We start from the raw sequence: 12,597 nt of genomic DNA on the forward strand, positions 1-12,597 counted from the left end.
ATGTCATCTTTGGCATCCTATCAATTTCAGTTTTTCTATTTTACACCAAGTGCACAAAATACGGATTCCGAAAGGTATATAGTCATTGGAATCAGAGTAGCCATGGCTTGCTCTAAAATTGTCCAAGACTCCTTGTGCTGAATTTATATCGTATCATTTCCCTTGTCCTCAGATCAACGATGTCATCTTCGACAAGGTCTTAGTCGGTAAGGAAAGACTACAAACCTATTGTCGATTTTAAGGTCACCCAAGAAGTAACCTTTGAAGGACGTATTTTAAGGACTGTAGATTTCTGCCATCAGAGAAACAGACAACATCTAACATTCAGAAGTAGGCTTAGTAGTCTGACAAAAAAAAATCAGTAAAACAGCAACGCATAAAGCCCAATAACTCAGGAGGTAACTTTGGTTTAAGCACGAAATATATTCTGGGGTTTGATTGGCTGCTGCTAAACAACTGGTGACGCTCAAATTTTGATTGCTGGTCTCAGAGGTGTTACAATGGCAACTTAATGGTTACACAGAGCTCATAATTAAAAACTATATCACTTTCAATTAAAATATTATTTAAATCCCTTTGAATCATAAATACAGCTACGATGTAGGTTTACATTATTTTGCTATATTGAGATATTAAATTAATTTTGAGAATACCATTACTAGAATATTTCATCAACAGTTTATTTTGAGTACTTACTTTATTGGCTTTCCATTTATGAGAATTAAATTATTATCCCAATTGTGGGCTACCATTAAAATTTTAAGCTCTTTCGACTGCTTTCTTCATTATTATGTGGATGCTTAAAATTATGTCAAAAATGGCAGAGGAAAGTTGCAAGATAGTGACATTTGACAACTATTTAATAAGAGCAGTCAAAAATCACTAGTTCTTTAAAATGCTAGTCACTGCAGAAGCAAAAAATATAAGGCAAACGATGACCTAACATGTTTACCATAATAGAAACATAAAATTAAGTAATCTTCGACATTACTTATAATAACGATGACTTTGCACGGATACTGAGTTAATGCAAGGAAAGTTTGCTTACGAGACACCATTGTTTCCATAATCTGAGGTAATGTATATGAACAGCGGATGACTATTGGCGTTATTGCCAAAACATGAAGAATAACCTTTTGAAGAAATGTTTTAATGATGATAATCAGAAAAGATCTCTTAATCTTTTAATAATTCAAATCCCTTTGATATGTATGACTGCCTCATTTATACTTAGAAGAGAAATTTAGTCAGTGTGCTACATTCAGGTACAGAAGAACTTAGGTTCCAACTTCTCTTATGACCTTGGTAGGTCTATTATATATGTTCGGCTCACATTGGGAACGAACCTCGGTCTCCCGAGTGAAAGGCTAAGGCGATACCAACTGACCTACCAAGGTCATAAGAGAAGTTTGAACCTAAGTACTTCTGTACCTGAATGCAGCACAGTGACTAAATTTCTCTTTTAAGTATAAATGAGGCAGTCATACATATCAATTAGATTTGAATTAGTAAAAGATTAAGAGATCTTTTCTGATTATCATCATTAAAACATTTCTTCAAAAGGTTATTACACGTGTGTGTGAGCGTATGTATGGCTCCATAAGAAAACAATATCTTATTCATAACCACTTTTAACTAACTGCTAGATAGAGAATGAGCCCTAGGTACGGAAAACTTCTACGCCGCTATATGCACGTACACAGAGGGCTCATTACGAGGATGTCGAGAACCCTTACGATAGCTGTTTTCCTAAAATAAATCCCATATGCAGTGTTACTATGGTAACAACTATGAACACAACCAATCAGAATTAATGTTAGAGTAATTTCCATCGACCAGCCATAAAAGTATATATTTCCCGCCTAAACTAACAGTGTACTGTGTGTTCCTCTGACTAGGCGTTTCTGTTTGGAAGAAAGTGAAACTCCGGAATTTTGAATATATATATTATATATATAAATACATATATATATATATATATATATATATTATATATATATATATATATATATATATATATATATATATATATATATATATATATATATATATATATATATATATATATATATTATATATATATAATGTATATATATCTTTTATCATTTTTGACGTTTTGTCTTCATTCGATCATTTCCACTTATGAAACTTATAAATAGTAATTTGTAATGTATTTAAGAAGGTCTTATTTCTATAATGAAAACCTATACGATTGTGTCCAGGCCCTATCATGAAGGAAACAAACTCCGGATGACTGTACTTGACCTCTGCTCCACAAAATACGCTATTTCATACAAAAAAAAAAAAAAAAAAAAAACGGAAAATTTTATTTTACAAATAAATTTCTCCTGAAGTGACTATTATCTTTAAAGAAACATGATGCCTCTTTGAGAGTCTCCTTCCAAATATTATCAGTAATGACATTTTCTTTTATCTATTTATTTATTTATTTATTTTTTGCTTTGCTATATACTGCCAAACTAGAAATATATATTTACCGTTAGAAATTTATAATGAATGAGAGACTTGCAATCATTAAGACCCATTTTGCTAGATCAATGAAAAGAAATGTAACAATTTTGTTAATTGTTACAATCTCCTTGAATGAAATGTTTTGCCATGAAAATAGCCCTGATTGAGTGTCAGTCACTGATTTCGCACGTTATAATCATGCTGATTCTCCGCAACGATCTTGCGACATGCGAAAATTTTTCTTGCCGAGCTCAAGTATCGTAACTTATAAAAGACTTTAAAAGTGGCATCTGAAAAACCTTAATTGCAAGATTATTCAGTGCTGCCAAATTCTGCTAGAATTGCAAAAACTTTGCAATATATAGACTGTCCTCACATCTACTCTGAGCGACACAAAAATTATCAATAATAGTATTTCCTATTTCGTGTTTTTCTCGAAATTACAACGAGTTAAAACTCCTCAGGAAAAAAAATGCCAAGTGAGGTACTAAAAATCCGACCAGATTCATTTCTGATACAAAGTAATTACATTGAATAACAGAATTCTTGCATGACTCATTATTAATTTTTTAAAACTTTTTATGAAAAGCTGTAATGGCGTTTTCATCAAATATTAAAAATTAAGATTTTACCTAAAAAGATTGGTTTTACTGTAGAATATAAAAAAAACCGCATGGTATCCAGGCACTTTAATTTCTTTATTTTGTTAAGTACTGGCATTGCTTCCAAAGTCCAAAAATTAGTGAAACATGCTGGAAATTCACGAATTCCATTTTTTACCAAAATAAGTAAGAGGAACGGTTGATAGACTGTTTGTTGAGGCGGGAAATGGATGTTGCCTTTCGACTGGCTGACTATAACTTGATTTCTTACTGGTCATCCTGCAGTTGTTTCCATGGAGCATGTTGATAACAGACAGCTGCCTGCCTCATTCACAAAAAAATGTGGACATCCCTCCAGTTTCATGCGTTGCTGCCGGGCGTCCTCATATTACAGTGCATTTGCATTGATGATTTGGGTTTAGACAAGAAACTTGAAAAAGAGTTTGTATATTCACTGTGATAGTTTTGATTCTCGGCAATGTTTTTGCATAAGGGCAAAAATATTTCTGAGAAATAGAAATTACAGTGAATAACAGAATTATTGTACTTTTTTAACGATCTGACTTTCTGTGATATGAAACCTTTGATGGTGTTCTTTAGAATTTATTGAAAATGAAGATGTGAAAACGTGTTTTACTACTGAGCATGGAAAAAATCATATAGAATCCGGACTCCTTAATTTTGTTAGTGCTATTGTAATACAATAGGCCTCTAAAGTCTAACCCGAATTCTTATTGGTTGTCCTATAGTTGTCTCTGTGGGAACATTGTTTATAAACACCCCTATACTTCATTCATAAAAATTATGGAAATAAAAAAAAATCCAAATTCATGTACTGCAGTTGGAAACTTTCACAATCCCTAAAGGACTTTCCCTCTTTCTGTTATTGTGCTTTATGTGTATTTACAGAAGAGTAAAATAGAATTTAATCGGTGTAGTAATTCTGTTCCTCTACAGTGATTTTTCTGTATATCATAATTTCTCATGCTACGTTCAATCATCTAAACGTTTAGAAAAATTAAAATGTGGCCTGTGAATTAAAAAAAAAAAAAAATCACGCACACACAAACTGAAAAACGTTTATTGCAGACTTATTCAGTGGTGCTGACTCTCGTTTGCATTGCAAAAAGTTCCAAAAAGGAAGGTGGTGCGTGACCTTATTTTGAGTAACGGACCTCTTTAAGAACACGGTGAAAACTACTGCGCATCTGCCCAGAAAAATGCAAATAACCATATAAACAACTTTTTCAAATTCACTGGAATATCGAATACTTCAAACGCATAGTATAAAAAAATCCTTACAAATGCTTTTGCATTACACTTTTCCATGCAAATGTTAGTCGGCGTTCCAAGAATAAGTAAATCACATCCAATTTTAGTAAAGGAAACTGCAAATATTCGTACTTATTCCATAAAATATTCCACGTCAACCAATTCCAATTTCCTGTATACCTTTTTCACACAATTATTCCGGTTTCTTATGCAGATCAAAAACTGGATGAACATCCTGTTTTTGTGTAAACGTACAGCACGGCTGGTCCTTCTTATTCGCCTTTGTATTTGGATTCCCGTGTGACAAAAGGAGACTTTATTTGCATCTGTGTAGTCGACGAAAATGTAATATCTGCTATGGCTGTCTTCAAGGAGACGTGGCTGTAGTTCGCGATTGTTTTTCATGGAAAAAATACATCGTTATCCGTGTCTGCTGTAGCAGTAGTCTTAGTAGATGCTTAGAAGAGCAGAATTTGGAAGATTTTTTTTGTTTTTCTTTTTTTTTTTTTGTTTTTTTGCTTTTTTATTTTCTAAGCATGAGGTGACTGTCACTGAGATTTTCTGTCAAGTGTTTTCACCCTCATTACCCAGCAATTAGGGAATTTCATGAAAGTAGGTGCACTTATCTCCAGCCCAATAAATTGAGATTATCTTCTACTGTAAATTCTAAGTAAGATCATTGAAACTTGCCAAGAAATAAAACCACATCTTATAATAACAAATCGTAGCCTCTACATGGAATTTATAAAAAATATTTTAAAATGTAAATATCGAAAAGGAAGTTTTGCCCAGTATGAAAGCACAAATATCATAGTGTGTGTCCTGTCCATAAATAATGTAAAGGCAGAACATAGAAACCTGTTTTTAGGTAGTAGCCGCTAGAAAATACCTTCAAAATGGCAATGGTGGTGACGAAAAATAGAGATTTTAATCGTTCCCTGCAGAGATAGGGACAAAAATCAGGATTCCAGAAACCCATAACTTTTGAAACTATAAATAGAGAAAAGAACATTACGATTTCTCTCTTTCACTATCTATCTATCTATCTATCTATCTATCTATCTATCTATCTATCTATCTATTACAGATAAACACAGATTTCAAGACAGAAAACTACTGATGCTCCAAATCTTACAGTGACTAAGAATAGGTTACAAAGATATCGTAGATGTCTGTTGGAGGTCAGTGTGATTGCCTGATCACTTTATCGAGGGATACTTGACGTCGCAAAGCCAGTGATCATCGATTAAAAGATGAAGTTTAGGAACTCCTTTGGGGAGGGCAAGCTACTTTTCAGAAAATAACTGTTCCCTCAGCAATGATCGGGCTGGGATAAGTGGAAATAGACTGAATGAATGCCTAAGGGAAGAGTCAATACTCACTCATTCAGTTCAATTTCTCAATCATGTTGTACCCATTGCTGTTCATACTATATTCCTGTGGCGTTTGAAAGTTTCTGGTCATCGATTTTGGAAGATTGCTAATTCTGTGTTCAAGCGCAACAGATGGGCGAGGAGACGTGTACCGTATTTCTGGTATTCACTGGGGGTCCTCAGTTCAAGTGCTGGCCAGATCTACTGTTGCTGTTTTCGGCAAGGATACGTCGTAGAGAACATGTTACTGTCTGGAAAGCAGAATAAATGACAAATTTCAGTCTGTTCAAACAGACTAAATTTATTCGGGCCAGAAAAAACATGCGAGGAAATTAACTGATAGACAGACGCTAATAGATACAACGACTGTCAGGTTACCAAACAGACAGAATAAAGAGGAAAGAGCAAAGGCAACGCCAGTGAAAGAACACAAAACCTCTTTCCAGTCTTGTGAGTTGTGAGAGAGAAAAGAAAACTGTGATCAAGGCTCAAGAAAAGCGAAATCCGAAACTTTCATTTTTCACCAGACCCGGCAAGGAATCGCCATTTCTCAAAGAGAGACTGACTGATTAAGAGCTCTCTTGGCGTTACAACTGCCAAGGGTCAGAAACGCCGGTCTCCGGGAAAGAGCGAAACAAGATTAATTTATCTGGGAGTTTGGTAATGAAATCGTCATCTCTTTTTAATGCCACTTTGCAATGCACCTTCTCTCTCTCTCTCTCTCTCTCTCTCTCTCTCTCTCTCTCTCTCTCTCTCTCTCTCACGGATCCCCTCATTGAAAGTTTCCGTTTACCGATCTTGTTAGAGATCAAGTTTCCTTGATTAGATGTAATTGCTGTTTGCCAGAGAATTAGAAAAAGACGAAGAGGAATGATCACTTTGCCTCCGACTTTTCGTTGATGAAAGGATAAAATCTCCATCAATACGCTTTTTTATATTCATTTTAGACCTTTAGCAAATCTACAAGTCTGAAAGATGAATAAAAAAAATTCTGTAACATTTCATGCAACATCCACTGTACAGAAATCCCACTTCGTTGAAGTCTGTGGAATTTTCTCTTTTCTTCGGTTTTCCGTAATAGAATTATTCTTTCCCATCCAGGAGAGCGGTATCCCCTCCGTTCAATTGCTCCTCCTCGAAGTAGTCAGTATTTTGCCTGACATCAAATTGAAGTCAAAATTCAACCCGACTTCGAAGTCAAGGTTTAAAACTCAAAGTCAGTACTGAATTGAAACAAATACCTAAGATATTAAAAAAGATTGCTTTTGGAATTTCTGCTGGTTATTTGAAAACCAGGAGGGATCCAGCTACAACTCCTTTGTTCCTTTGTTGGTTTAACCTGAAGTCAATATTGAAGATCATCCATCTTCAATATAGCATATAAAGTTAAAGTCAGACCCAAAGTGAATGCTTTGCTTGAATTGGTAATCAAGGTGTCATTTGAATTCAGAGTCAGCGTTCATCCGTGAGTCAAAGTTAAGGATAAACGAGTTTGAGTAAAGGTTTAACTTCTAGTCAAAGTGTAAGTTTAAAGCAATGTCTATACTGAATCCGAAAACAAAACCCGAGAATAAATTGAAAGAAGACATAAGTTTTGAAAGCTATGAGATAGGAACTGAGTTAATTATGTGAGAATCAGGAGGAAGTTATCTTCTTCAGATCTTCGATTCCTTCGTCAGTCCTTTTCCCCTGAACTTCGTAATCCTTCCAGCTTCCCTCCGCCTCTTCCTGAAAAATCAGAAACTGTTTCGAATGATCGAAGGATTTGGCTGTTTCTTTTTTTTTAAGAGAATCAAAGCAAGATAGTGATGAGAGGAAAGATGATATCTAGATATCGGAAAAGTCCTTCCGAAGATTATAATTTCCAATGTGTACCAGTTCAGTATCTTCTCTAATCTCTGTTTCTCTTGTGTGCAGGTAGCTTTGTGGTGACCTGGATTGGTTTTTTTTTTTCTATCTTATCTGTCTGTTTCATATCATCTTATATTTTGAAAACAGAAAGAATAACAAGGGAGCCATGACAATTTTTCGTTACAAGGAAGAGAAAAGGAAAGCTTATAAAATATTGTTTCGTGGACAATAAATCTTTAAATTACTATAATGACCATTAATATGACGGATTAGTTTTCAAAACCAAATATATTTGTTTAGATGTGACCCATTTAAGACATATAACTTTGATTTGTTAATCTATATGCAGAGTCAAAACCATATCGTAAACCAAATAAAAAGCTGAATTCAAAAGAAAAGAAAAGACTTAACATGCTATCAAAATTAAGCTTCTTTTAAATTCAGATTCAAAGACCACCCAAAGTCAGTCAAACTTGGACTAGTTAAAGTCAAGGTTTAACACAACATCAGTAGTAAATCCGAAGTCAAGACCAAAACTTTATCGAAAAAAATTCTTCAAACATGGAATTAGTTATTTGGAAATAAGGAAAAGCCATATTTGAAAATAAGGAAAGCCATCTGCAACTGTCTTACTCCTTCGTTGATATTTGTTTCATAAACTTTCTAATCCTCTCAACTTCCTCAGCCTTATCCTTAAAAAAGATCAGAAACTCTTCCGAAAGATCCCAAGAATTTTGTTGTTACTTTTTTAAGCGAATCAGATCCAGATGGCAATGAGAGGGAAGATGATGATGTCACCCGTGTTCTAGACATCAGGAGAACAGAAGCGTAGATCCTTCCGAAGGTTCCTGCTCAGTATTTTCTCGAATGTGTGCGCAGCTAGATGGTGATCTGAATGTTCATTTTATATCTATTTAATCCTAGTTTGTTTTTTTTTTTTTTTTGCAAAAGGGAAGAAGGCCGTCAAGTAAAAAGGAATAGTTTTATTTTTTAATATAGAAAAGGGAAAACAATAACTCGTTGTTTGAAGGCAAAGTTGAGTTAAAACGGAAATCAACGTCACGGTTTAACATGACTTTAATATCTAGTCTGAAGAGAAAGTGAAAAATAACCCGACAACTGGTTTCCAAAAACAAGAGAGAACTGATTTGAATCATGTCATTTCCCAGAAACTAAAGGCAATCATGTACAGCTCCCTTATCCTTATCCCCGTCGCCTACTACTGAGCACCCTAATCCTTCCAGCTTCTCCCCGACTCATCCTAAAAAATCAGAATCTGTTCCAAAGGATCCAGAGGATTTTGTTACATCTTTTTTTTAAGAGAATCAAATTCAGATGGCGATGAGAGGAAAGATGATTCCCACCGTGCTGTAGACATCGGGGGGAAAATATCCTTCCGAAGATTATCATTTGAAATGGTTGCCATTCCAGAATTTTTCACGTTCCCTCTCGCTGTAAATTGTGCTCAGCAGACGTGGCGATCTGGATGGGATATTCTCTTTGGTGCATCAGTTTTTTTCTCTCGCCCTCTCTCTCTCCTTTTACAGGAAGAAAAACGTAAAGAAGAAATTAGAGTTCGTGTTCCTATGGAGGGAAAAAGATGGGAATATATGAATAATTTCAGTGAGAAACAAACAGTTTCACTCACAGCCCCCGCCCCCCCCCCCCGTCTCTCTCTCTCTCTCTCTCTCTCTCTCTCTCTCTCTCTCTCTCTCTCTCTCTCTCTCTCGATCCAGATATTGCACAATAAAATCTGTTCACTTCAGCGATACGTTTTTGTTTATCCGATCATCTTTTGCCCGTTGCCCTTACTTCTGCTCTCAGTTTCTAGAGGCCTAGTGACTTGAGCTCTGTTTGTATACTCTGAACGCACACTCCAGATGGTTCCCCTCTGAAAAAAATGTAAAGATTCAACCCAGAACCAGAGTCAGTGTTTAATCTAAAGTCAAAGACAGAATTCATCATGAATCTAGAGCCCAATGTCAACCCGAAGTGGAAGTTATGGTGTAATTAAAATTAAAGAGAAATTCAAACCCTTAAGGTATAGGAAAACTTTGACAGAAAATCAGAAAAATTATTGAATCTTACGAGAAAGCCATAAAGCCATTAATAATACTTTAATAAAGTCATTGAACATATAATTCAGTGTATTTATTTAGTTGTTTGAAAACCAGAAGGAAGAAATATACAACTCCCTAGGGTGCAGGCACGCCATCAATACCTTTAAATATCTGCGTATTTTCATTCAGCCGTACTTTCCAATTCCTGGCCACAGTGACAGAGAACCTGCTCGATTTAAGAGCAGTTCATGAATTATTAAAAATGAGTAACTATAGACGTGCTTGTATATCGTGTAATTACAGCTCTGTATCATATATTTAGAGGACAAGACATAATTATGATAAAGGGAACACATTACTGTACCATATATCATATGAATATGCCTATGATGAAGAGGAGGAATATTTAGACAAGGGAAAATGGTCTCATCAATTGTATTGTAATATAAAAACGAACTTATGATGACCAGAATGCCAGGATGTACAAAGCGTGTCATTATACTGGTGTATTATATATTACATGACGCTCGTACGCACAATGTACATTTTCCCTTACCCTGCGTTTTTGCAGCTTCGTTTTATACCAATATAAACATATTTTAATCCCTTTATAAGTTTAGCTATCAAATATCTGGCGTCTAAATGCCCCAAAGCCTATAGTTTTCGTATTACAGGAGAATCATAGGGGAACCAGACCAGATAAACATCTCAGGATGAAGAGGTAAAGGCATGTCTCTCGTATGTACAGGTTTATCTGCCAACGTTTCACATCTCTTGATGTATCTTCAAGGCTGGAGAAATTAATCATACACTATAAATACAGAAAACAAAGTCACTAATATACCACAAACATATTTTAAAATTCTTAAAATTAAACATTATTTTATACAAATACCATAAAAACACACAGAAGATTAAAAGAAACACCTGCCAAGGCAAGAGCTAAAAAGTGACCAAAAGATGAAGCGAGAAAACAAACAAATGAAGATACCGACAACAAGCGTGGAAAGTAAATAAACAGGTAATTAGGTTATAAACAGTTGGGTGAACGAGGATTTGGTATTTAGAGTAGGTACATTTGTTTTTATTATCGTGTAGGAAGGAAACTTAGCGTACATACATAACTTTGGAGCAGTATATATGGTAACAGGTGGTTTCATTTTTAAGGTTAGGAGTTTGCTCCGTACTCTATAGAAGTATCGGGATGGGAAACAATTGTTATAGAAAAAATTTGCCAAGAATTCTATTTCATCGTGAAAGGCTGCCCAGCTAGAGGTTAAAATAGAAGCCCTGTGGAGCAGGGTAGAGAGAGGATTTAACTTGAAATTAAAATTACACGAGCTATAAAAATTGGTGCCCAGCCCAGTAACAGTACTTTTTCTATGAATACTGGTGTGAAACCCAGTATCATCTCTTGTGATACGCAAGTCCAGAAAAGGCGACGAGTTGCGAGATGCTTTCTTTATAGTAAACGGCCAATTCTAAAAGCTGCTTAAATAAGGGTCTGTTGAAACTATTAAAAAGGTAACTATGTTCCTTTTGAGGAGACGATTCAGATTATTTTAAACAAACTTTTTCCTTTTCCTGGTTCCCTTTGTAATAGTTTTAGTAGACCCTTGTTTAAGCATGTACATAAATTTGAAGAACCTTTTCTGATCTTAGTTTCTTAAGCTCTCATAATAGTAACTTTACCCCTTATTTATTTTTCCATTAGCTTATTTATCTACCAAATACATCATTTGTCTCGGTTTTCAAGTATTCCAGCAGCACCTCTTTCTGCCAATGGCCACGTTATTTTTTTAATTCCCTTGTCAAGTATAATGGGCTTCAGATACTTTCATTAATGTTTTACAAGCATGTGGGCTTTTAGTTCATGTACGTTTTATAGGAAAAAGCCGGGAGTTATTTTAAACATTTACTGTTTTCCTTCGAGATTTCATATCTGTCGGTGGAAAAAAAGGGGGGGGAGAGAGGATTTGTAGATAAGCCTTTTGGGTAAAACTTTTATGTTTTATCCTTAAAGGGAAAATGATATATACTGCATATATATATATATATATATATATATATATATATATATATATATATATATATATATATATATATATATATATATATATATATATATATATATATATATATATATATATATATACATATATGTGTGTATGTATATGTATACATATGTATATGTGTATATACAGTATGTAAATATATATATATATATATATATATATATATATATATATATATATATATATATATATATATATATATATATATATATATATATATATATATATATATATATAATCATGAAGCTACAAATGTCGCTTAATATCAATTCACTGTACACTCAGGATATCTCCGTTGGAGAATTGTATGCTGAAGGGAATTTATATAAGTGATAAATGAATTGGAATCGTCGGGACACGAACCCGTGACACGAAAAACCTATTCAGCGACTCCAGTGGACATTACCCATTGAGCCATCAAGAGAGGTATAAGTCTTTTGCCGAGATGTTGTACTGTTTTTACCCGTCGTGAGCTGGGAAATGTACTAGTCTCATCAATGACCCACCTCTGCCATGACAGTTCATTGGTACGTTTGGAGCACGCAGCTCTTATTATGAAATTTTTATCACGCCGTGATTTATATACAATCATGAAGCTACAAATGTCACTTAATATCGAATTCACGCTACCTTGGGATATCTCCGTTGGAGAATTGTCGCCGAAGAATTTATATAAGTGATAAATGAATTGGTATCGTCGGGACACGAACCCGTGACACGAAAACCTAGTCAGCGACTCCAGTGGACGTTACCCATTGGGCCATCAAGAGAGGTATAAGTCTTTTGCCGAGATGTTGTACTGTTTTTACCCGTCGTGAGCGGGGAAATATACTAACCTCGGCAATCACCCACCTCCGCCATGACAGTTCATTGGTTTTGTTTGGAACACAAG

This window comes from Macrobrachium rosenbergii, chromosome 14, assembly GCF_040412425.1.
Source record: "Macrobrachium rosenbergii isolate ZJJX-2024 chromosome 14, ASM4041242v1, whole genome shotgun sequence".
Classification (NCBI taxonomy): Eukaryota; Metazoa; Arthropoda; class Malacostraca; order Decapoda; family Palaemonidae; genus Macrobrachium; species Macrobrachium rosenbergii.